This window comes from Maylandia zebra, linkage group LG13 (genome assembly GCF_041146795.1).
Source record: "Maylandia zebra isolate NMK-2024a linkage group LG13, Mzebra_GT3a, whole genome shotgun sequence".
Classification (NCBI taxonomy): Eukaryota; Metazoa; Chordata; class Actinopteri; order Cichliformes; family Cichlidae; genus Maylandia; species Maylandia zebra.
Genome location: NC_135179.1, coordinates 29,059,984 through 29,083,359, shown reverse-complemented (window position 1 = coordinate 29,083,359; position 23,376 = coordinate 29,059,984). Strand labels below are relative to the sequence as shown.

General features: G+C 42.3%; 1 long non-coding RNA gene across 2 annotated transcripts in view; it reads left to right on the top strand.

Annotated features, from left to right (window-relative positions):
* The window catches only part of LOC111501729 (uncharacterized), a 28,222-nt gene extending 5,720 nt beyond the window's left edge, over nt 1–22,502 (top strand). The window contains exons 2-5 of one of the 2 annotated variants that reach the window (XR_013101425.1): nt 3,202–3,262; nt 17,512–17,589; nt 18,012–18,085; nt 22,192–22,502. This is a non-coding gene — a long non-coding RNA (uncharacterized LOC111501729). Of the gene's footprint in view, nt 1–3,201; nt 3,263–4,977; nt 5,106–17,511; nt 17,590–18,011; nt 18,086–22,191 lie in introns of those variants that run through there. The other variant, XR_013101424.1, reaches the window with a different exon arrangement.
* Nucleotides 22,503–23,376: the final 874 nt, after the last annotated feature.

The following is a 23,376-nucleotide window of genomic DNA, read 5'->3' as shown; positions in this document are numbered from 1 at the left end:
GAGGGTTTCGAAAAGCGCTATATAAATACAAACCATTATTATAAAAATGCTCTCTGGTGCGTCTTGTGGAATCATTAGCTTTTTTCTTGACTTAGCCTGATCACCTCCACTATATGATGTAACTGGCACAGTGTAGCCAGGAGTGTAGCTTAGTTAGCATTTGTTGGAAATGTCTTTTTCTTTTTTTTTAACAATAACATTCTCCTCCATTTTAATGCGACACACACAACACACTCCTATCCCACTGTCCCCAGTACTGATCTTCTGTCAGTACTGGGTCACACATTATGAAACACCACTGGTTTTGACGAATCGACAGCATCTATCACTCTGGGCCATTTCGCAATAAGCAGCTCAAGCTATTTAAAAAAAACACAAGAGTACCGAGTGTGCTCTGTTGATGCATTCATGCAAGTCATGGCATGGGTTTGTATTGAGTTTATGGGCAATTGTTAGCTGATTGTTCTTATTACATAAGTGCTTGTATTCTTTTAGTATTTTTGGCAGCTAGCTTCAGGTCCATTGCCACCGACCTCTGCAACTTGAATATAGGGCAAATGCTGATTTGCACGTACCACAGAAAAACAAAGACACATACACAATATATGTGGCTAGCCAGAAATCAAAGCATCATAAATGGCATCTACATTGTGTATGATGAGTTACTTATGAAGCCAAATAAAAAGAAGAGTTTACGTGATGACCAGAACTAGGAAAACATATCGTCTAGTCATGAAAATGAACCCTTGCACATGTTTGTATGTGTGAGTTTCTGTGAATGAGTGTCCCTCTGTGTGCATTTGATTGGCAGGGTCCACAGTACGGTATGTCCATATGTGCTCATGTCAATGAGCCTGCAGTAAGCCGCGATATTGTCTCAGTGTATTAGCAGAGTGTTAATCATTGTGTGAGTCAGTGTGCAGTTTGTGGCAGGACTGTGGATGTGGCTCCTTCATTAAAATGTTAACCAGGCCACATGGACAATGGATGCACTGTTCGGCCTGCTGTCCTCTTCGTGCTGGACTGTGTTTCTCTTTCTCCCTTCCCTTCTCACTCTGTGTGTGTGTCTCTCTCTATGCCCCCTCTTCTTCCTCTTTATCTTGTGAAACATTGGCCTTGACTGTCGTTGAAACCACAAGCCCACAACCCTGCTCTTTTTTTTTGTCTTACCCTCCATCTCTCACTTTTTTCTTACACTCCTTTGTGTCAGTTTCTTTTCTTCTGCGCTGTGGTTAGGGTGTCAGGGCTCTTTAGTTTCAAACTGAATACATTTCAACTCTGTATGAACCACACAAGTCATAAATCTGGTTATGCTAAGGCTGATGTTACTGAATTACCTTTACATGTGTATGTAAAATGTACGTGGGTGCTCGTACGTCTTTGCGCACACATGAAAATATCTCGGTAACAGGATACAGCAGAGGAGATTTTAACGTGTGTGCATGTGTGCTGGGGTCACGGTGACATTAGCAAAAAAATTAAAAATGAGCAAGTCAGTGGTGAGTTTGGACTTTGTTTAAAGGACTATAAATAAGTGTCAGTGTTTGAGTCTGCAGTATTAAATGCCATTTAACTGTTCAGTGCTATTCCACCATGAGTGTTTCCCCGTGCTCTGTAGCTGGTTCACCTGTCCCCAGGGATCAACACATGAGCTGGGGCAGAGGCGAGGGGTAAGGGGGAACAGTCTAGAGGAAAGGTGCTGTGAGGAGGGGTGACGGAGGGGATGTGGTACCCCCTCTAGAGAACAGTGCTCTGCATGTAAGGCTGTAACAAGGATCAAAGTGCCCCTGACACCCATGGATCCCATGGGCCATGTAGCCCTGTACCCAACCCCAAGCCCCCTACCATCATCCCCACACATCCAAGCATCAAAGGAACTATCGATCGTAACTGAGTAACAGGTGGGAAGATTTGTGTGTGTGCATGGGAATGCGTGCGTGTGTTTTCAGTCACCCATCTTTCAGCACTGCAGCTGGGCAGCTATCTCCTGGCAAAAAGGAGACACTTCCTCTTTGCTAACCACTGTTTCCTCTGAGAGAAAAACCCTCTTTGGTGCCATTTCACCTCTGGCACTCACTCACACAAATTCAACTACACAATTAGATCTACACACAGCTATACATAACCTAAAATGGCAATGACATATTATGCTATCACACGTCTTGGTGTGATGACACATGAATGAACGTTTTCTTTTGACCTGTGAACTGAAACAGTCATGCCATCAGCAGATCATGTGGGAAGACATTTTCAACTCCCTGACCACAGGAAGCTGAAAGGAATGAAAGAGGAAATGAAATCATTACTTAGTGTCTTTCTTCCATTGTGGCAATAGAGGAAAAAGCACATGACGGGGGAGTGGTAAAAAACAGGAAGAGGCAAAACTGTAACTAAGACCTTTGCTGCAATTTGAGCATGTCTGCCAGAAATGTTTCTTCTTCTTCTCTCTCTCTCTCTCTCTCTCTCTGTCATACACACACACAAACACAGACAAAATATTCAGTCACCTACATTTCCACTTTGCAAATTACAGCCTGAATTACGGCCCCCACCAATCATGGCATGCATCTGTCACCAGCCCGCCAATCACCGTGCTTGTCGCCATGCAGGGCGGTCGAGGCAGGCTTAAAGTGGTCATTTTCTGCTAAAGCCTGTAGTTAGAGTTCCTGGGAACAGGAGGTCGGCCATTTTGGCGCCCTGCAGACCTTTGCAGAGCTGGCTTGGATTGTAAGACTTGTAAATGTAAATATCAAACCCAGTTTGCATCATAAAGCTGCACACCGTGCTTTACTATCTGATTTTGTTACAAGACTTTTTCTGCTGGAAGCACCCAGAGGAGACATTTGTCACTGACGGGTTTCATAATAATTCATAGTCCGAAATTTTGAACTAGGAGATGCCACATTTGATATGGGCTCACTCAAAATAGATAGCTTTGCAAACCTGCTATGAGTGTGACTCAGCCACAAACTATGCGGGAGTTCTTCCAAGCTGTGGGGAATGTTCAGGACCATGGAGCAAAAGAGTACATAAGTCCGAATTACAACAAAACTAGCAATTGTAATCACTTACAAAACAATGGGCAATTAGGTACTTTTTATGCTTTTTAAAAAAAAAAAATGCGTGTACTTCTGCATGCAGTGAGTGTGCAACTATAGTTCCGAATTTCATTCATCTATTTGTGTGTTTGTTCTCTTGCAGGTCACAGAGGGATTCTGACACAGTGTGACACAACGACAAACTCCTTTTCAAGTGCATGAATGTAAGAGCGTTTTTACGCCTAGAATTCATTTTTTCTGGTGCGAATCTGTTAGTTAATTTGTGAACTTGCACCTTTTTGAGACAGAGAAAAACCAGAGAAAACAGAGAAAAATCCAAGTAGACTCCAAGAAAATCAAAATGTGTCTTTATAAACTACGTGAGAATGTACAGTCTGCTTGTTCACCAGATGTGTTTGGGGCAGAAGCAATAAGAGTGAATACAGGAGGAATGTGGTGTGTTCTTTACTGTCCTAGATCCCAGAATTCAATGACATTTAATTCAGTTTTATTTATATAAACTCAAATAACAACATCAGTCACCTTAAGGATTTGTCTTGTAAGGTAAAGACCCTATAATAATACAGAGAAAACCCTGAAAATTAGACCACTCCATATGAACAAGTTCTTTGCGACAGTGGGAAGGAAAATCTGTCCTTTAACAGAAAGAAACCTCCAGCAGAACCAGGCTCAGGGAGGAGCAGCCATGACTGCCACGACTAATGCAAACCACCCACGGCTACGGTAAGTTTTTAGCTAAAACTTAACAGAACAACATAACAAGCAACATAAACGTCGTAGCTGAGTCAGCTCAAGATCACCCCCTCCAAAGGGTTCTCAGGCAGCTGGTCCACATCCAAAACGAACCAGAACCACAGTTGGATTTGAACAGACTAAAACAGCAGGTGTGGAAACACCCCGAGACTCCATGCTAAAGTGTCTGAAACACTAATAATTTCAACAAATTTCCTCTTCATCCCCAGACTTATTTTTTGTCATTCAGCACCGAAGAAAAACCTAATTAGGTGGGCAATGTTCTCTTGTCTCTGGACCAAACATCATGTGGCATCCATGTGACAAACCTCTTTATCAAACCACTTGATAGAAATTATATTAGTCAAACTGAGACTTGATTTAATTGTATCAAGTCTACCTGGTTCATGCAGTTCATCTACCCACATTTAACATAAAATTTCACAAAATGGGCAAAAGACTGATCTGGATCACTTTGTTTAAAACTGTGAGAAATCTCATTGGATGAGATGAAGACCTATTTGAACATCCTTCAAGTTTCAATTATCTTGAGACTCAACTTAGAAATCCTTCGATTACATTTTGACTTGGAATTGTCGTGAGAAAATTAATTAGACTTACTCTGAGTGACCCACACTTATCCTGGCTTTGAGTTCTGTCCTGAAGGCCTTGAGACTTGAGGTAGACTAACTTCAAGATGTAACATTAGGCTCGGGCTTGTTATTCTGCTGAGACTTGACTTCCATTCGTCCTGATTGTTTCACTGTTCCTTGGCTTTGATTTGCTTTGATCAGATATGAGGCGTGACTTGGACTTACCTTAAGACACGAATTGGACTTAATCATCTCAAAACTATGACAACACTTAACACTTGATTTGAACTGTAAATCGTCCGGAGATTTGGCTCGGGCTTGTTTTGACTTGACTTGGACGCAGTAAAAACAGCTCAATACAGCTTGTACACAGCATGTAAATAAACCTGAGTAATGAAGACATTATGTTACAAGATTACAGTGTGTTTTGCAAATGTGCCACACGTTCCCATTTTGAGTTCAACTCTCCTGACCTTGTGCGTATGACACATCTGCTCAGGAATGAGTGTGCTGGGATGAAGTTCCCTGTATAATCTCCACCAAGCGTGATGAACCATCACTCATCATGAGTTACCTCACAAGCTCAGAGCTCGGCCGCAGGAAATTAGAGAGCATCCAGAGACGTGCGTGTCATTTCACAGTCCAAGCGTAGGAACAAGTGTGTGCGTAGTGGTTTGCTTCTGTTTGTGCGACCGTGTGCCTGTGAGCAAAGCTACTGCTGGTAAGTGGTTTCAGTATTTTGGTACACATGCATGAGTGCACTGTGGGATTTGCCGTTTGCTGTGTGCGCGTACTCTAAGTGGTCCTCCTAATCACAGTCCTTAAGGTTGTGTGATCACAGGCCTTCCCGAGCAAAGCCAACCAAAACTACTGAGTGACAGACAGACTCAGAAACACACACAAACAAACAACAGGGACATCTGCTGTGACAAACACAAAATATCAGAAACACTTTTGCTATTACTACCAAATCTTTAGAAATGTCTTCCCTCACTCTCATTTAGTCGATCTTCCTTCATGGTCACTGTCTTCACACTTGAACGCCACACAGATAAAATACATAAAAATACACACTCTCCGGTTTACACGCGTGTGTGGGATCCTGCAGCGCCGCTCCAAACAGGCAACCCTGGGACAGAGGGTGAGAGTAGGGGGCTATTGTTTGTGTGTGTCACTGAGAGTTGTCTTTACTCAGATTAGTAACTTTGAAAAGAGGCTAATTAGAGAGGTGTTGTGTCACTGCTGTTGAAAAGCGGTCAGCTGTAAGAGCCAATGACAGGCTAGAAGCATCTTGGGTGTCTTGAGGACACTTTATGATAGGGATGTGGTGCGCCGTGTGTAATGCTCTTGCTGTCATGTGGCTCAGGTCAACAATGGATATGTACGTGGGCATGTGTGGGTGGTTGCTTCTGTGTGTGGCACACACGTAGTGTATAGACAGAATGCAGAGATTGATTGTCCCCTGCATCAGTGTCAGAGTCATCTAAAGCTAAGTTGTATGAAAATTTGTATAAATAATGCCTTTACAGTTTGCATTCTGCAGTACTTCTCTCTCTGTTAAATGCACCATTAAAAAGGTGTACAAACTGCTAAAGAAGCCCAAAGCAACCAAATTTAGACTAGAAGGTAAAGTGCTACAAGTTATCGGCTAATGCTAGCAAGCTTAGTCAGCAAGCTGCATTTATAAAATATATGGGCACAACGCATACACAGACATATCTGCTAATTAATGCTAAGTAACATAGTAATAAAACAGTAGAATTTTAAATGTTTACACCAATAAAAATGCTCTGGGCGACATTAATATCACAAATAGAAAGCTGCAGTTAGTGGTTAGACAAAGCACACAGGCAATGTCTACACCTCCTTGCACAGCTGTCAAAGTATCAACACTCCTAACTTTAACTCTACTCTAAGCTGACTTGCTTTTGTAGCCAGGATCGAATGTCTGTTAGTGGAACTGGCAGTTCTGTCTCTACAAAACCATAGAAATACACAATTCTGGCAGCCCTTAAAATAGCAAAAGACAGCATGTCCTCCATTTCTGATTGTCAGCATTTGTTGTCATTCCACGGACTACAGGAGAATCTCAGCTTACAGGTGTTTGCAACACAGGATGAAACAAATTTTTACTTGACTTTTTATACAAAATTGTTGGCTGTAGTCATTTATCCCGTGTTGCAAAGTCTGATCTGTGTGTTGAGTACTGGATTTAACCTTTTTCACAAGTGATGAGTGCAAGAACTACATTTAGCCCTTACCTTCGTTTCCTGAGATATGTTTTGTCCATCCATCCATCCATCAGTGCTCTTCCAGTTATCCTTATCAGGGTTGCAGAGGCAGGTGGTGGGGGTTGGAGCCTGTCCCAGCTACAGTGGGCCAAGAGGCCAGACACACCCTGGACAGACCCAGCCAGTCTGTCGCAGGGGTAATGCTGAGAGTCAGACAACTATTAACACTTAATGACAATTTAGAATCACCAGTTAATCTAACCCCACTAACTGCATGCCTTTGGACTGTGTGAGGACCTACGCAAACTTTTGCGTAGGTTCTTTGTGTGGAGTTGAACTCTGGACCTTCTTGCTGTGACGCAACAGCACGCCACCATGCTGTCATATGTTTTATCATTTTGTAAGATAGCTGAATGATGTCAGTGATGTAGAACACATATTTGCAACCAGCTTGAATAACATTCAGCCATCCAAATGCCTGGAATTACTATAGGGCTTTGGAGTTGATGTCACTCCGCAATGTTTTGTGGGAGCGCGACGCCATTTTCCGGGTCCACAAATCAAAACAAACACACTGTGTTGGAACGACGACCACAAGAAACATGTTTAAAAGCAGCTCAAAAGAAAACGGACGGTATAGAGACCGATTGCGTCCAGAGGCGAAGCAGTGGTACTTGAAAAAAATAGAGTGGATCGCAAATGTGGACCCATATGAAATACGGCAGTGGAGTAAAGACCCAGACGACTTACCGCCACTGTCCTACCCCGATATCTTTACGTATCTTGTTTGTGGAGTAAGCGCTTACACTGCGAACCAGTTTCGTAATTACAAGTCGCTGGAGGCGCACATCCAATTTACTAACGACTGGGTCCAAGATTTGGCTATTTTCAACCTGTGAGTACGTCGTCATTCAAACCAAGGTAAGTCAGCTGCAGTGCATCGAGTGTAACAGCCATGGTTCACCCCCTACCACAATTAATGTTATACATTTATCAATGAATCTCGTTGTCATATTATGTGTCCATAATTGTAAAGTTGATGCAAACTACCACATTGATAATCGGGCAAGATATTACATCCATTTCATAGGCAGGCTTCCCTACAGTTGTGCGAAAGAATTAGTGAATCGTTACATAGCACGTATTTCTGCAAAGTCACTCCATTCGATGTTTGTTCGCAATTTCTATAACCTCCGAGACCACCAACGATAATATTATTAAGCTATAAAGAGTGATATGAACATATATAGAACTTACCTGAATGAAAATGTCCGGTAAGTTAAGTGATATCTGGAGATGGAAGCGAACTGGATATCAGCTCGTCTCACGGCTGCTATCCAGGCTAGACGCCTTCGTTTGGTAAGGTCCGCCATATGAGCTCCCTCATGTTGCTTCCAGGTTGGGAAAGAATAAAAAGACAAACCCTTTTTAAGCTTATTCCTGTGCCGGTCGTGCGATCGAACATTGCAGCCGACCACACAGCAAGCACGAACGATGGCTGTTGTGTGTGCCTTCGCTCCTTTTTTGCTTGCGCTTTGTTTGGACCCGGAAAATGGCGCATCAGGCCAAAGTCCTTTCCACGCCCACCCAGTGACCTCACGCTCCAAAGCCCTATAGTATTATTATTTGGGTGCTTCTCTGTGTTTTTTTTTTTGTTGTTGTTGTTCATTATGGAAATGGTCAAAATGATAAGAAAACCTCCAGAGGAGCAGCACATCAGGGTTGCAACGCTGGAATTCCCAGCTCGTGTTTTGCAGGCTGCTGAGTGTGCGTGGGGGGTCAGGGGTGAGCAGTGGGAGTGTTTGCTGTAGGGGAAGGTTTGGACTGGGTCAAAGGGTAAACCACAGGGTAAAGGGAGAGAGTTCAGCCAGTACAAGGTGTTGTTTGATGTTTGAATATGTGTGCTTTTTGGGAAGGGACGGGGGGGTGTTGGATTGACTGCGGTCAGTTTTTCACTTGTCAATCTTTTCACATTTCGTTGTGGGACTTAAGCATGAACGGGGACCTTTTGAGAATTCAGCCTCCCTGCCTGTGTTTCCTACGGAGGAACCTGGGTTTAAAATGAAAGCCAAAAGGCCTCGCCGTGGGTGCAGTATGCATAACCTGTCTCTGTATACTCAATGCTCAGTCTTTACACCAGGCTATGTTTAAAAGTTCTCAATGTAATGAGACGTTATGAAGTGTTAAATTCAGTCAATTTTTAGTTTTACCAAGTCGTTCCAGTCTCGCTCCTAAAGCACTTTTTTGGAGAGGTCATTAGTTCTTGATGCGTGTAAGATTATATTCTTTTCCCCTGACTGCCAAGTCTTCGAAGAATGATTAAAAAAACAAAAAAGATCTAGATGCCGCATGCCATAGGACAGCTCAAGCTCCAGTACTCCAAGCTAAGCTGTTTTGGTCATGCACTTAAGACAAACAGCACATTAGTCAGCCCTGATGTTTTGGCTCATCAAGGAGCTTTCTGAAAGATAAACTTTGCAGCAGGGAATACACGTGGTATGTGTATGTGTGTTTCGGTCTGTGCGTCGCTGTCAGCAGGTCAGTGAGATAACCACTGGCCTGCTGTCAGATCCCTGCAAGTGGCTGACCTGTCACTCCAACCTGCAGGCCCCGCCCCTCCCCTATCAACACCATAGGCTGAGTGTTGAGTATTCAGGCGTCTGGATAGTATCACGCACACACACACTCACACACATAATAGTGCACAGTGTTTTTATCCCGCCACCGATCAAGCGTCAAAATTTACTTTGCTTCTCTCTTCACCTCGGCCCAGATTTAACCTGGAACTTTTCACCCTCAGATATGATTTCCAAATCAGAATATAAATCAGCTCCCGTTCCAGGTCTTTATCCTCTTCAGCTGTTGTGTGCTTCTGATTAGATCCTCTTCTCCTCCCTGACGTCAGCAGGGCTGCTCCCCTCGGGTTACATTCAAACACACATGCTCACACCTGGGAAACACCCCGCACAGGCCTGCTGCTTCACAGGAAGCGCTGCAGGAATAAGTGCCTAGCTCAGGACATCAGCACTGGCTACAAATCTAATCTGCAACGAGATAATCTTTAATCTTTAACCATGGGTTTCCATCAATAAAATCCCGACTGACTGTCACGGACACCCTCGCCTCGATGTGTTTTTGATCAGATTCTGTCCTCTTCCTTGACGTCAGCGTGTCTGCTTCCCTGGCTGGCTGTTTATTTTCATGCAGATCCCAGAGTTTACATGGCTCTGATACAGCACAAAAGACAGCAGAGGAGCTTGGCACGCCTGGGGAAGGAAGCAGAGTTAAGGGAACTGTCAAATGTTTTCATACTCCTATGAAACAGATGCAAAGGCATGCTGCTAGACGTGGAGCTGTATATTCCAAGCTGCAACAAAAAGCTGTTGTAGAGTTTAATCTTAATTTAAATTAGCCAGATCCAGTTTCAGGAACATGTCACACAGAAACATCAACACTTGTGTGTCGTATTACAGTGTAGTATAAAAACACTGCAACTGAGACTGGACTTTACATCGTTGCGCATGGTTTTGGTGGAACTATGGTTTCTGCTGCCAGATGAACAATTTTCTTTTACGAGTTGATTTTCTGGAGACCCTGTCTCAGCCCACGGGTTATTTTTGCAAGCAGTTATTACGTTGATACTTTAGAGTTTGTCACCCTGGTCACCTAAAAAATAATGGAGCATACCGGTATGCTAGAAAAGGGTGTGTTTTAACCAAGATCATTATTTTCTTTCCCAACCAAGTATTTATTGTGCCAAACCTAACCAAATAGCAAGATAAACTGAAAATCATAATTGGCCTCATAAAATGTTTAAACTCCAGTGTCCTGGATAAAGGTTAGACACATTTCAACTGGGCTTATTAGTTATAATGAGAATGAAAAAGGAAGTAAGGTAACAAGATGTATCTATGTCACCTTACGACCTCCTCCCTTTGTGAGATGCTGATTGGACATCTGTATGGGTGAACAAAACATCTGACTAATATGGGAGTCTAGATTTTGTTTACTGTCTAAACTTTTAATCGTGCCCATTCCACAAATGCAACTCCATATTTTGTGACCTCAACAGCGACAGGTCCACTGCCAGCGTTCAAACAGGAAGTAAATATTTTTTCTACAGTTATTGGTCTATTACTATATCATGGTATTAATTACTATATATCTATTACTTGGTTTTCAGCTCTGAAATGGACAGTTAAAGGTGGTTCAGCAACCTTTACCATGGCCGGAGTCAGGATGACAATATTGGGGGCTCTTTGGTGTGGAATTAAGTTCATGTGAATCAGAGTTTTCACAGAATTCTGTGCCGTCTTGTGAAAACAGTTACCCCATGATTTTGTAGCTTGTAGAATCACCTTTAACAGCAATAACTTGAAATATTCATTTTCTGAGACTTTATCAGTCTCTCTCATCGTTATGGAGGATTTTAGTCCTGGTCTGGCCTTGTGACACATTGACTCTTTTCTTTTTCAGTTAGTCTTTTGTAGATTTGCTGCGGTGCCTGGCATCATTGTCCTGTTGCAATACCCAAATTGAACCAAGCTTTAGTTCTCAGACGGATGGCCTAGATTACTTTCATATAAAGCGAAACTCCTCCACAGCTGATTTATTGATTGCAAGTTGCCCAGGCCCTGTGACTACAGAACAAGCCCAAATCATTACCCCTCCACCACCGTGCTTGGCAGTTGGTATGAGGTGTTTGTGCTGGTGTGCTGTGTTTGGTTTTTTGCCAAATGTGGAGCTGTGCATTATCCAAAAGAAACTGTTCCAAAAATGTTGTGGCTTGTTCAGACATACTGTCATGAACTTTGACATTTGAGCTCTTGGGTTTTTTGCAGATTCTCTGAACATTGTAGAGGTGCTCACACTTACTGATAATCAGTTAATCAAGTGCAAGTGATTCACAGCACCAGGCTGCTACTTACCCTATTACCCTACTATTTTTATGGAAAAGAGTTTTCACATGACTGCCTGTTAAAGCTTTCTTTTGCATATGACTGTCAGTCATAAAAACAACAAAAAAGCTTCCAGGGCTGACCAGACTGGTTTGAGGTTAATTTTTTCCCATCGCTGTAACCAATTCCATTTCAATTCTATTCAGTTTTATTTATACAGCACCAAATCTCAACAACAGGCACTTCATATTGTAAGGTAGACCCTACAATAATATGAGGCCCTATGAGCAAGCACTTTGGTGACAGTGGGAAGGAAAAACTCCCTTTGAACAGGAAGAAACCTCTGGCAGAACCAGGCTCAGTGAGGGGCGGAGCCATCTGTCACGACCGGTTGGGGTGAGAGAAGGAAGACAGGATAAAGACATGCTGTGGAAGAGAGCCAGAGATAGCCAGTGGTCTTAATGTGGTAAAGCAACAGAATAAACTAAACAACCAAGGTGTTCATTTTCCATTTATCACCATTTTTGTATAGGTCACCTTTTAGTGTATTATAATGATGCTACTCTATAACTTCAGAGAACTTGTGTTAACATTTCAAATAATCAAGAAAAAATGAATACCACTTTGTCCTTGTGGTAATGACACAGCTGAGGGCTTAGACACCACATTTATCATGTAGCAAAAAGAGACAATAACTGGTAATACTCACCTGTGCAGTGTCATCCAGTGTCTAACCCATTGTTATGAGTGCAGGTCATTTTACAGAACACAGCCAGCTCCAGTCATGGGAGTAAAAACCGTTAGTGTATATTTCATTACATAACCCATCTAGAGAAAAAAGCTCATGAATCAAAGATGACTTGGAAGGATACTTTTTTATGTAATCTAAATGAAACTTAAATACAGAGCATGTGTTTTTGATTTGTTACTTAAAACATTAGACATGACTGTGGGGAATGTTTATTGCTGCTGTATAAACTATGATGCAATTCAGGTATGAATAATACTTAAAAAAAAGCAAAATAGGTATTTTGGTGTATTTTTTTTTGGCTTTCAAATGCATTAATTTGTTACACCAAGTTGCTTGGATTTGATTATCTAACTAGCAACAGAAACAACATAGCCCCACCAGTGCAAACACTTTATAATTCTTTTGTCAGAATTCCTGCAAATACTCTACAGCCAAGCAAGTAGGACTGCAAGGCTGTATTGTTAACACATTTACATTATTAATATATCAAATATTTAGCAGGCGAATATTTAATGCGATCAATTTTATAGCAACAATTTAGCAAAGGTAAATGTTAGACACTAGCACAAACTTGTCCAGTTAGTTGGCATTTAAAGGTGATAGACTATGTTCAGACTTAAATATGTTTGATTTAAAGGCGTAGAGAAGTTGGGCAAGCATTATTATTAGGTTATTATAAACACATTAGCAAAGGGAATTCATCTGTACATGTTGAGGGTTGCTAATTAGCTGAAACAAATGCTACCATGTAGCAGGAAGAAGACATCACAAACAGACAGATGGCTGCCCCTCCCTGAGCCCGGTTCTGCTGGAGGGTAGTCTTGTTAAAAGGGAGTTCTTCGTTCCCGCTGTCACCAAGTGTTTGGTCATAGGGTTGTCTGATTGTTGAGCTGACTGTTATTGTGCTATATAAGTTAAGCTGAACTGAATTAAACTAAACAGCAAAATCAGGCAGAATTTCGGCCAAGAGAATGTTTGAAATGGTTATTTTTTTATGGATTAAAGTCTCTGGTGTCACATTAAAGACACACTAACCATGCATAGTGATGAAAAAATGTAGAGGCGTACGCTAACAACTGGATAGTTTAGGTGTGGACCATGTGTATTCAGTAAATAATAGACAAAGAAATAAAGTACATTTAAAAGACGAGAGGTTCATGTAGCATGGCGGATGCATGGAACCGGAAACTCAGCCATTATTTGTGCTCCATATACTTAGCCTTATTCTTCCCAGTGTCAAAACGCTGTTTCCTAAAAGTTTTGTTTGGCATGATTTAGGACATCACAAGTCATTTGTAAGTAAACCCTGGTCTAACAAGCAATTTACAGGGAGTGAGACGCAAACTTCAGACACAGAGAATGGACCGTCAGTGGCATGGGAAAGCTAGGTTATTTCTAACCAGGTAATTGAACCTTTTAATCTTTGTCAGATACAAATTATTATTCAAAGCAGAATATTTTTAACCACCGTCACATCTTCATGTCTGGAGGGGATATTTTAAGATGGAAGATGAAAGACCACAATTTCTACATCAGTATGGAAAAACGTATAAAAATCTGCTCGGCAGACTCCAGCCTTGTGCTTCCACGTTAAAGACAGACAGATGAGAAGCTGCAGGCCTATTGAAAGCATGTGGAAAATGTAGCAAGCAGTATCACCAGATCCAGGTGTACGTAGAGGCCCTGCTGTCTGCTCTGTTTACGTGTTCTTGTAAACACACTGCACAATGTTGCTGTTGTCAGCAGTTGCATTATGCAAACCATGGCTGATCTGATCACATAGCAGAGAGTTTGACCACAACTTTGACTAAACAAATGAGAATGACTCTGACGTAGCCTCTTTAACCCAGATCCGTACACAGGCTCAATCTAAAAACACACCTCTCTCCCTCTCTCTCTCTCTAACATGCACTCTCTTTCTCTTAATAAGTCTACCCACCCAACCACCCCCAGAGGTCACGTGAGTCAATCAGCCCCATGGTAGTGTTGATTGATGACTTCAGCCAGAACCAGGCTTTAACCACAGACACATACAAACTCCCATTACTCACCCCAAAGATAAGCAAATGGTCTGTAAGCCACCAATGGCTCTAAGTGCTGTACAAACACAGGTAATGCTGGCCTCATTTCAAAAGTCTTCATTACCTAACCACAGCCTCGACAAAACAAAAACATATACATATAATAAAGATGGCAGTATGCTGGGCCCCTTTCATCTCTTGATCTAGAAGCGCAAGGTCAGATCAAATCAGTGGGTCTGTTTTCAGCAGTGTATCTGTGACGCCGTCGGCGATGACGCACCCTGACGAATATTAAGATGGACTTAAAATGAAATTTTCTGGATGTGCTGCCAAAAAGATGCGCCAGAGTTACTGAGCAGAGATGAGGAGGTTAAGAAGCCAACGTGTACTTGGGTCTGACGCAAACTGACAGTACAGTACAATACAGGTAGTGTATCGACAGTCAAGGGATGATTAACATATGATGATTCAAAGCCTCTGACAAGCTCTGTCACAAGACTGGAGTCTGGAGGGAGGATTACAAGGCCAGATGTTAACAGGAGTGGAAATGGCCCTAAAAAGAGCAGTAGGAAAGAGCTCTAATCATGTATTTTGGAAGAATGGTTGTCATCTCGCTAGCAGAGCTCCATGGACGTGAAAAAACTACAATGTTGGTTTTTCCTTTAGTCAGTCAACCATACGACGAGCGAACTTAGAGTTCCAAACTTCAGTTTAGCATTGAGTGTTTGGAACATTCTCAGGATATGGAGCTGAACAAGTGGATTCATATGAAAAGTACCGTATTGTAGCGGGTGCCAGTACTGGTACTGGTGCCACTGTTGGCTTGAGAGGCTGTATACACTTGCACAGTTTCCCCCTTTAGGTACACTCATCCATCATCGAGTGTTCATGTGGCCTCCTATTAAACAGACAAATAGAAGATATTATCTTGACTTATGGCTAGCTTTAGCATTAGACCGACCTTGCTTTGCTTTGGTAGGGCACCAGTGCTGCTGATCTCGGCACCATTGTAGAGCCGATATAAAGGACATATGCAGCATTAAACTTGTCAGCAAGTGAAACCTTAAATTTTAAGAGAAAAAATAATTTCTTTCTTTTTTTTTAACCGGTACTGCACCTTAAAATGTAGAAGAAGTGCAAGTTTTTACCTTAAAAACTTGGCCGAAAGTATCTGCTGACTTTTGAAATTCAGACAAATTATAAGGATTTTGCCCAATGAGTGGGGATCAGCTGAAGAATAGATACTTGTCCCCAGCACAGTCCAAACGTCACAGGCCTATAGTCTGTCGCTACTGCGCACTCAGCAGTACTTCTCCATGCTCTTCTTGCACAACAGGCTGGAGCAGGCAGATGAAAGGAGCGTCCACACTGGGCTCTGGCTCCAGCCCCCCTCCATCCATCACAATCAACGCCAACAGTCAACCCAATTAGGCCCCCGGAACACTCAGGGCCACGGCTTGATTGTTAACACTGTGAAAACACAGAGGGAAGGAGGGTGGACGCTGGGCGATGATGGGAATTCTGAAAGCTTGGGGGGAGTTTGGGGAAAGATCGGGGAGGAGAGGGGGGAGGAAGGTCAGATAGATGGCAGCCCCATTTCCTCTCTAATGGTCTCCAAACGAGGGAATATGAGGGAATGTTACCCAGTAAAGCAGGTGACCCAGAGAAAAGGTGGGGGCAGCCACACCCACCCCTGAACCCTCGTTTGACTTGGAACATACACACATCTGCATAGAAGCCATTAAAAAGAAAGACATGAAGGGTCATGCAGGAGTATAATTATGCATGCAAGGACTGTAGAAAGCACACTCAAGGGAAAGACATAAATAAAAATTATGAGCAGAAGTACGCCTCGGAGAGCTTGTTCTTGAACATAAGAGTGCGTGTAAGACAAACACAATGACTTCTATAGCGTCATTTCCAGCAATCCCATAACTCTCACCCACCACAACCGCTGATTTGTTTCAGTTCTCTCATCGAAAAGCCATTAAGCGCTATGGTGCACTTGGCTGTGCTAGTCAGTTTAATCAGCTTTCCCTGTTCGGTGGAAGTTACAGGAAACGGCAGAAAGGAACACCTGGACTGGGTTACACCATTCAGGAATCCATGAATAAAGCATTTAGAAACAACTAGCTACTTTGGAAATGTGACTTACAAAATCGGGTGGCACCGTTAACTGCATCCTTAAGGCCAAAACAGCCATAATAAAGGGAAATATGCCTGTTTTGAAATAAACAGGAATTATCCTTTATTGGATGGTGAGTTAGCTAATAAGATCATGTTGTGCATTGGGAGCTAGGAAACATATGGAGAATCAAAACAAAGTCAATACTGGTAACTTTATTTGCAAATGTATAAGAAGGACTTTTAATAAGATCAAGAACTGGGGCTCCATTGAATGAATGAATGAAAACATTTTTCTATTTGCAGTTTTCATTGTGTTTTTGGTAGAAGGGATTAATACAACAGACATAGCCCCATTATTAGGTTTCAGTTGTATTAAGAACCACTTGATGGTCTACAAGTTTCTGTAGTGTTTGACTACACCTCTAACGTGTCATTACCATTGGAAAACTTTATGAGACTGTATCATGTTGTAAATCCTTAAGTAGCCAATCGTCATGCATTAGCAGAATGTTAACATTTTCTGGACAAAATGAGCTTCCCTAAACAAAGAAAAGATAAAAATGTATTTGTATTTCTGTTTTGAAATGCAACTGTTACAGCAATTTTGAAAGACAATAAAATATAAAACATTAAAATGCGAGCTTTAAGTCAAGACACAAGATGCAAATAACTGTTTTTGCTCTTTGGCTCTAGCTACTTTTAGCTGCTTCCAGTGTGGTTGATTTTTACGCCTGATGTCCATCCTGATGAGCCTTCAAAGGGATTTATGTTGGTCTCTGGATCAATTTTGACTCTTTAGCTTTGATATTAGTCTCGTGGGACAAAATAAGTTAGCTGATGTTCGAGTGAGCTGCAGTTACAGCATTTTGTTGGGAAGATGGGTGTGATGTTCAAAACAAATCTAGGCCTTCATATTAATTTTTAACACTCATTTCTTTGAATTACATTTAAATTCAAGAAATTTCCTTCTAAAAATAAACAAATTTCTAAAGTAAGAAATGTAGAAATCTAGTTAATCCACCTTAATTACCTTGTTAAATGTCAAGATTACAAAATAATGTAGCGTTTTAAAAATGATCATCTTTTATCTTTGCCTTAGCTTATAGGACGTGTTTATTACACCGGCCAGGTGACGAGGACTGTGGTCTTACCTTCCACATGTGGAGGGCTTGAGGAGGTAAACTCTTAGTTTCATTTCATCGTTTCATCGTTTCATCAAACATTTCATGTTTGAGTGATTTATTCGTGCTGACCTAGAAATGTATACTAACATAAAATATCTCAATCACGTTTTAATTACTGTGTATAATCAGATATGCTATTGTTACGGTTGCTGAAACATAATAAGTGTGACTTCACGATGGAATCGTCATCAGTCCTGCTATAAAACCCACATTTCCAGAGCATTCATGTGCCTTTAAGTCAGTAACTGCAGAAATAGTCCAGACAAACATTTGTGTTGCTTAAAGTTGAGTACGAATGATTATCTGTGACAGACTGGTTACCTGTGCAGGTTTATACCCAGTGTAAACCCCTGTGCTAATGAAATGTGCTAATGTGCTAATGGTAACTGCCTTCTAAACTGAGTTTTTCTTGCAGTAGCAGTTTGCATGGTGTCCAGTCTGCCCTGAGTCTAACAGGAGAAGATGAAGAAAGCAGAAGTTAAAGAACAGGTATGCTAGTTACTCTGACTGCAAGCAGAGGTTAACATATGATAACAACACAATCACCGGACGTGATCATCAAATCTCCGACATTGTAAACGGGGGAATTTCAGATCATCTGTGAATCATTTCTGTGAACGAAAGCTTGTTCTGCTCATAGGTTCACATGGCTGAAGTCTATCTCAGCTATCACAGGGAGAGAGGCGAGGTCCACCTGAACAGGCCATCAGTCTTTCACAACAGATGGAAAACCACATTCTCAAGTCTACACCATTGTGTTTTTAGGCGTATCCTAACAAGTGTCTCATGGGATTGTGAGAGAGCACAAAACTCCTCAGAAAGACCCCTGCTGACATTTGACATTTGAACCCAGAGCCTTCTCGCTGCATGGAAAGAGTGGCAATTTCAGGGTCTAATCCTGCATTTTGTTTATTTATTTTTGCATCTACAGAGCAGCTGCGTTAACACACTCACCTGGAGTGTCAGTTATCAGCCTTCTAACCTAAGCTTTGTCAGCTGGTTCAATCAGTGACACAAAAGTCTGACACATTATGACTTAAACTGGTTTTCACCCTGTTACTGTCAGGTATGATCTCTTCTCTTTCTTGGAAAAATAAACCAACCTAAACACACACAGTTGAATGCCACTTTTTTTGTCAATTACCCTGTACGGCCGTATGGATTCTGATGAAATGGAGTGTATGAGTTGTGACACACTGCTCTCTGGTTAGCTCATTGACTGAGTCAAGGTCTGTTTCGAGCCATTTTTCTCCAGCGTCCTTGCTGTATGTGCCAAACTCTAAGCAAAGCCTGCTGTTCTTACCATTTCTGGTAACACAATCCCACTTCATTTGGGTTAATAAGTGAAACCAACTGGGCTCTGTCTCTTTTTCCTCTTTGTGTGAGTGTGGGTTGGTAGGAGCTGGGAAATCGTGCACACACTTCAATAAAACTGTATTTTTAGATATCTGGTGCGTCGTTATTGTATTTGTCATTTACGCATGTGTAAATGACAAGTCTTAAAAGAATCTTATCAGTGGACACACTGAAGGCTTTACAGTAAACTCTGTTAGTAGTATCGCCCTGGATGTTTTGATTCGTCCTTGCATGTGTGCTGGTGCATATGTAACTGTGGTTATTAAGTAATAAATGCCAACCAGATGTCCTATTTTTAGCAGAGCCAGTAAGGCTCACTCGTTCTCTCACAGTGAGGCCAGTGTTTGTTTCAGGACCGGAAGTGGGTGGTAGTGATTTGGTTTGTGTTTAACTTAAATCCATTTCTCTCTGTCACACACACACACACACACACCCTCCACAGCTCCTTTTAGAGCTGTTTTTGTCCCTGAAAAGGGATCTTAGGAGACAGGGGAGGCCTCCTTGTTGAAAGGGATGATGTGACAGATGAGAGAACCTGTTCGGTGAAACGGAGAATGGATGTGCGGGCGTAGCTTATGCCCCTATCCTCTATACAATGCAGCATAACCAACCCCAGCCCTGCCCATATCCATAGACAGCCGTGTCTGATGGGCCTGACAACAACAGAAAAGGTGCAGAATTGCCATTGTGAGGGGGGAATTTTCCATGCCTTCACACTCCCCGTGCATGAGCCGGAGGCCTGTGCACATGTGCCTTCAGAAAACTTGTGAGAAAGCCTGCATGTGTCTGCACTTATGATTTAATGTATGATTTGATATACTACAACAGCATATACAAACCACATGTATAGATAACTGCTATGCAGTTGTGGGGAAACCCCTCACCCCCTCACACACACACACACACACACACACACACACACACACACACACACACACACACACACACACACACACACACACACACACACACAGCATGTGTTGCCTGCACAGAGAAAGCCACACTAAGGGGTTAAAGAGGGATCAAAATTTTCTGTTGGAAAAAGAAGAGGGTGTAATAAAATGATTTCCCCAGGAGACTTTCCTGAGCTTTCCTCTGCTATCTATCTCTATATGTGTCCCTGAATTCCTCAACATTCCTAAGGATCAGTGTTAGGAAGCACAGTGTCCTGCCAACTGCGGGTAGATTTAATGCGTCTGCCACTCACTGTTGCAAAACCTTTGCACAGAGACGTGGTTATAGCACTTCCTTTCTCTCAAAGGCACGTCATCAGGATCCTCAGGTTCATGTAATCTGAATGTATCTATAAGCTTTTTTGTCAGTTTGTGTAAAATATACGTGTGCCGAAAACTGAAGCCAAAAGCCTGGTGGAGAGCGCTGCGGCCTAATGAAGCCAAGGATGGTGCCCATGCGGGAAACAAGGCTTCCACACCTGAGAGGTGAATCCGTGCAAACGAAAAAGTGAATGGTGCAGTAATTACTGGTTGGGATTCGGATAATTGAGGTGGAACAATTTGCGGTAAAACCACCAGCAGGCTGATTTCGTCTGGCAGGGGGAAGGGGGGCTCGACATGCACTCGAAGAGGGGAAATCCACCCTGTAAATGCAAGTGCGTGCTACAGCAAGCACTCCAACCAACTTGTACTGAACCAGCTGTGCTTCAGTCCAGATGTGCAAATGTGGCAAAATGCAAAATTTGAAACAAAGGTTGTAGTTTGGTCTGAATTTGCATGGAATAAAGAAATACAGTTGCATCACTGATAATGGATCAAAGCTAAACTTAATATAAGAGTACAATTATTTCACCTGGGAGACTGGGTAGGGTTATGATGGCTAAATGTAAACCCTTAACAGATTGTGCTGCACCAACTGGACCTCACATACAAACAGTTGTTTTTCTCACTGATGCAAAGTTATTTTTGGAGAGAAAAAAATAGTTTTGGATGCTTCTCTGGGGTTCTGAGAAAATTTGAAAAAATTCTAGGAAATCCTTAAAACATATTCCAAAACACTGTAATCTGACTCTTGTACAACACTTTTGTAAATTTTTTTGAATTTGAACAAAACAGCAGGCACTAGTAGTACACACACTTACTCCCTGACCCATAACACAGTACCTCTGTTAAATAGCTCAGTTAATAAGGATGTTTACAGTGATTGGAACATCTGATGCCTCAGTGCAAGAAGAGGACCCTGAGCTGTCCCCTCTGTCCCCAGGTGTCCAGCTCTCTGTGGTCAGCATGGCAAGCCTCACTGCTTATTAAATATAGTTCCAAAAATGACATGATACTAACGTGCACCTGTGCAGCTTTCTAAATCTGTGTAGCATGTATCTGCATTAAATTCACAAACACATTCTGGAGCTAATTTAAATGAAAATGTAGTTTCCAGTTGCTGGAAACATTCAAAAGTCTCCTTTAAATTTGAAGATTATGGGTTTCTTTTCAAAAATGTGTTTAAGAAAAGTGTATTTCCAAGAAAAGCAAAGCGCGAACACGCAGCAACGTGTCTCGAATAAATCATTAAGAGCCGTATTCTCTCATGAGCTTACAAGCAAATGACATAATTCAATAGGAAATCATGCATTAGTTGGGGGAAAATTTCATTTGGATCAATGGAAGGTATTGATGTCAACATTAATGGCTAACCTGACTGTTGTAACCCAGTTTGTGATGAAGGGGAGGGAATACTGGGGGGGAGGGAGTTGAGAGAAGAGTCAGCCCTGTGTAGAGGCCTCTTTGTCTGGGGTGGACTACAGAGATGCAAGGCCTGCCCTGGTTCTGGGATCTGGAGGTCAGCCAGGGCTTGAGGGGGAGCCAAGAGTGCAGAAGTGGCCAGTCGGTCCCATACTGATACAAAGAGGCCATTCTGTGGACCGCAGGTCTGCGGCGGCCCGGGATTTGCACTGAGGACGTCAGATTTCAGAAGTGAGGTTGACACACACATAAAACGGACAGCGAACACACACACACCAGGACACACAGACAGACAGTTTGGATTTGGGAGACAGACACTATCTCTACTTTAGGCTTCAAACTTTCCTTTTTGCTAAAGCATATAGTTAGGGCTGGACCAGGTGACCCTGAATCCTCCCTTAGTTATGCTGCAATAGACGTAGGCTGCCAGGGATTCCCATGATGCACTGAGTTTTTCCTTTCCAGTCACCTTTCTCACTCACTATGTGTTAATAGACCTCCCTGCATGGAATCACACAGTTAATCTCTGTCTCTCTTCCACAGCATGTCTTTATCCTGTCTTCCTTCTCTCAACCCAACCGGTTGCAGCAGATGGCCCCGCCCCTTCCTGCGCCTGGTTCTGCTGGAGGTTTCTTCCTGTTAAAAGGGAGTTTTTCCTTCCCACTGTCGCCAAAGTGCTTGTTCATAGGGGGTCATATGATTGTTATTTTTTTCTCTGTATGTATTATTGTAGGATCTACCTTACAATATAAAGCACCTTGAGGCGACTGTTGTTGTGATTTGGCGCTGTATAAATAAAATTGAATTGAACTGAAACGGAAACAGTGATTTTCTATAACAATAAAAAAAAAATACACCCATTCATGTTTGCTGTATTTGCTTTATTGCAGCTGTTGCACGTCCACATATGCATGTATGTTTAACACAATCTTGCTTTGGAGTGTTATGTAAGAAACACTCACCTGGGTCAGAAAAACGACAGATTTGTTCTCTCCTACTCAGTCCATCAACCCCCGACTCTGGTGCTTTCCTATAGATTCCAAATAGGGTCAGCTGTGTACTGGGTTAAACAGTCCCAGCCCCCAAAAGACCAGTTAATGAACCTTAATTGGCTTGATTAAAGCTTTATTAGGAACTACATGGAAAAGGAGAGCAGTCCTTGTAAAGATGACCTTTCACCTTTGAGCTTTAGCCCCTTCCTCCTTAGATGTGAGAAACCTGGGAAGCAGCAATAAAATAACCAGACTGCTGTGTGTGTGTGTGTGTGTGTGTGTGTGTGTGTGTGTGTGTGTGTGTGTGTGTGTGTGTGTGTGTGTGTGTGTGTGTTGGTACATAGGTGGATGAGTTGTGATTGTGTCCTTTTGACATAGAGCAGGCTTGGCCTCCCTGCTGCTTTAACTCTTAGGACAGAGCTCACACACCCTTCTACACTCGTGTATGGTCGTGTATGCTAACCAAGTCTCCCTCTCATAAGAGAACGTTTACAGGATCATTCTTTTAGAGAGTTCCCATGTGTTGTTAATACAGCGCCATGCAATCAGGACTTTTCAATGTTCAAAATCGCAAGCGTAAAAGCCCAGAAAGTATTCTGAAGGCTGACACGTCTCACTGCAGAAACTGCGTCCCAGTACATCGACATTTGGCTAGTTTTAACAACAATCGCATGCCCTCCCCCCTCCCCTTTCTTATTCTTGGCAAGGCAAGTATGTCAAACATCAAGTGCACCAC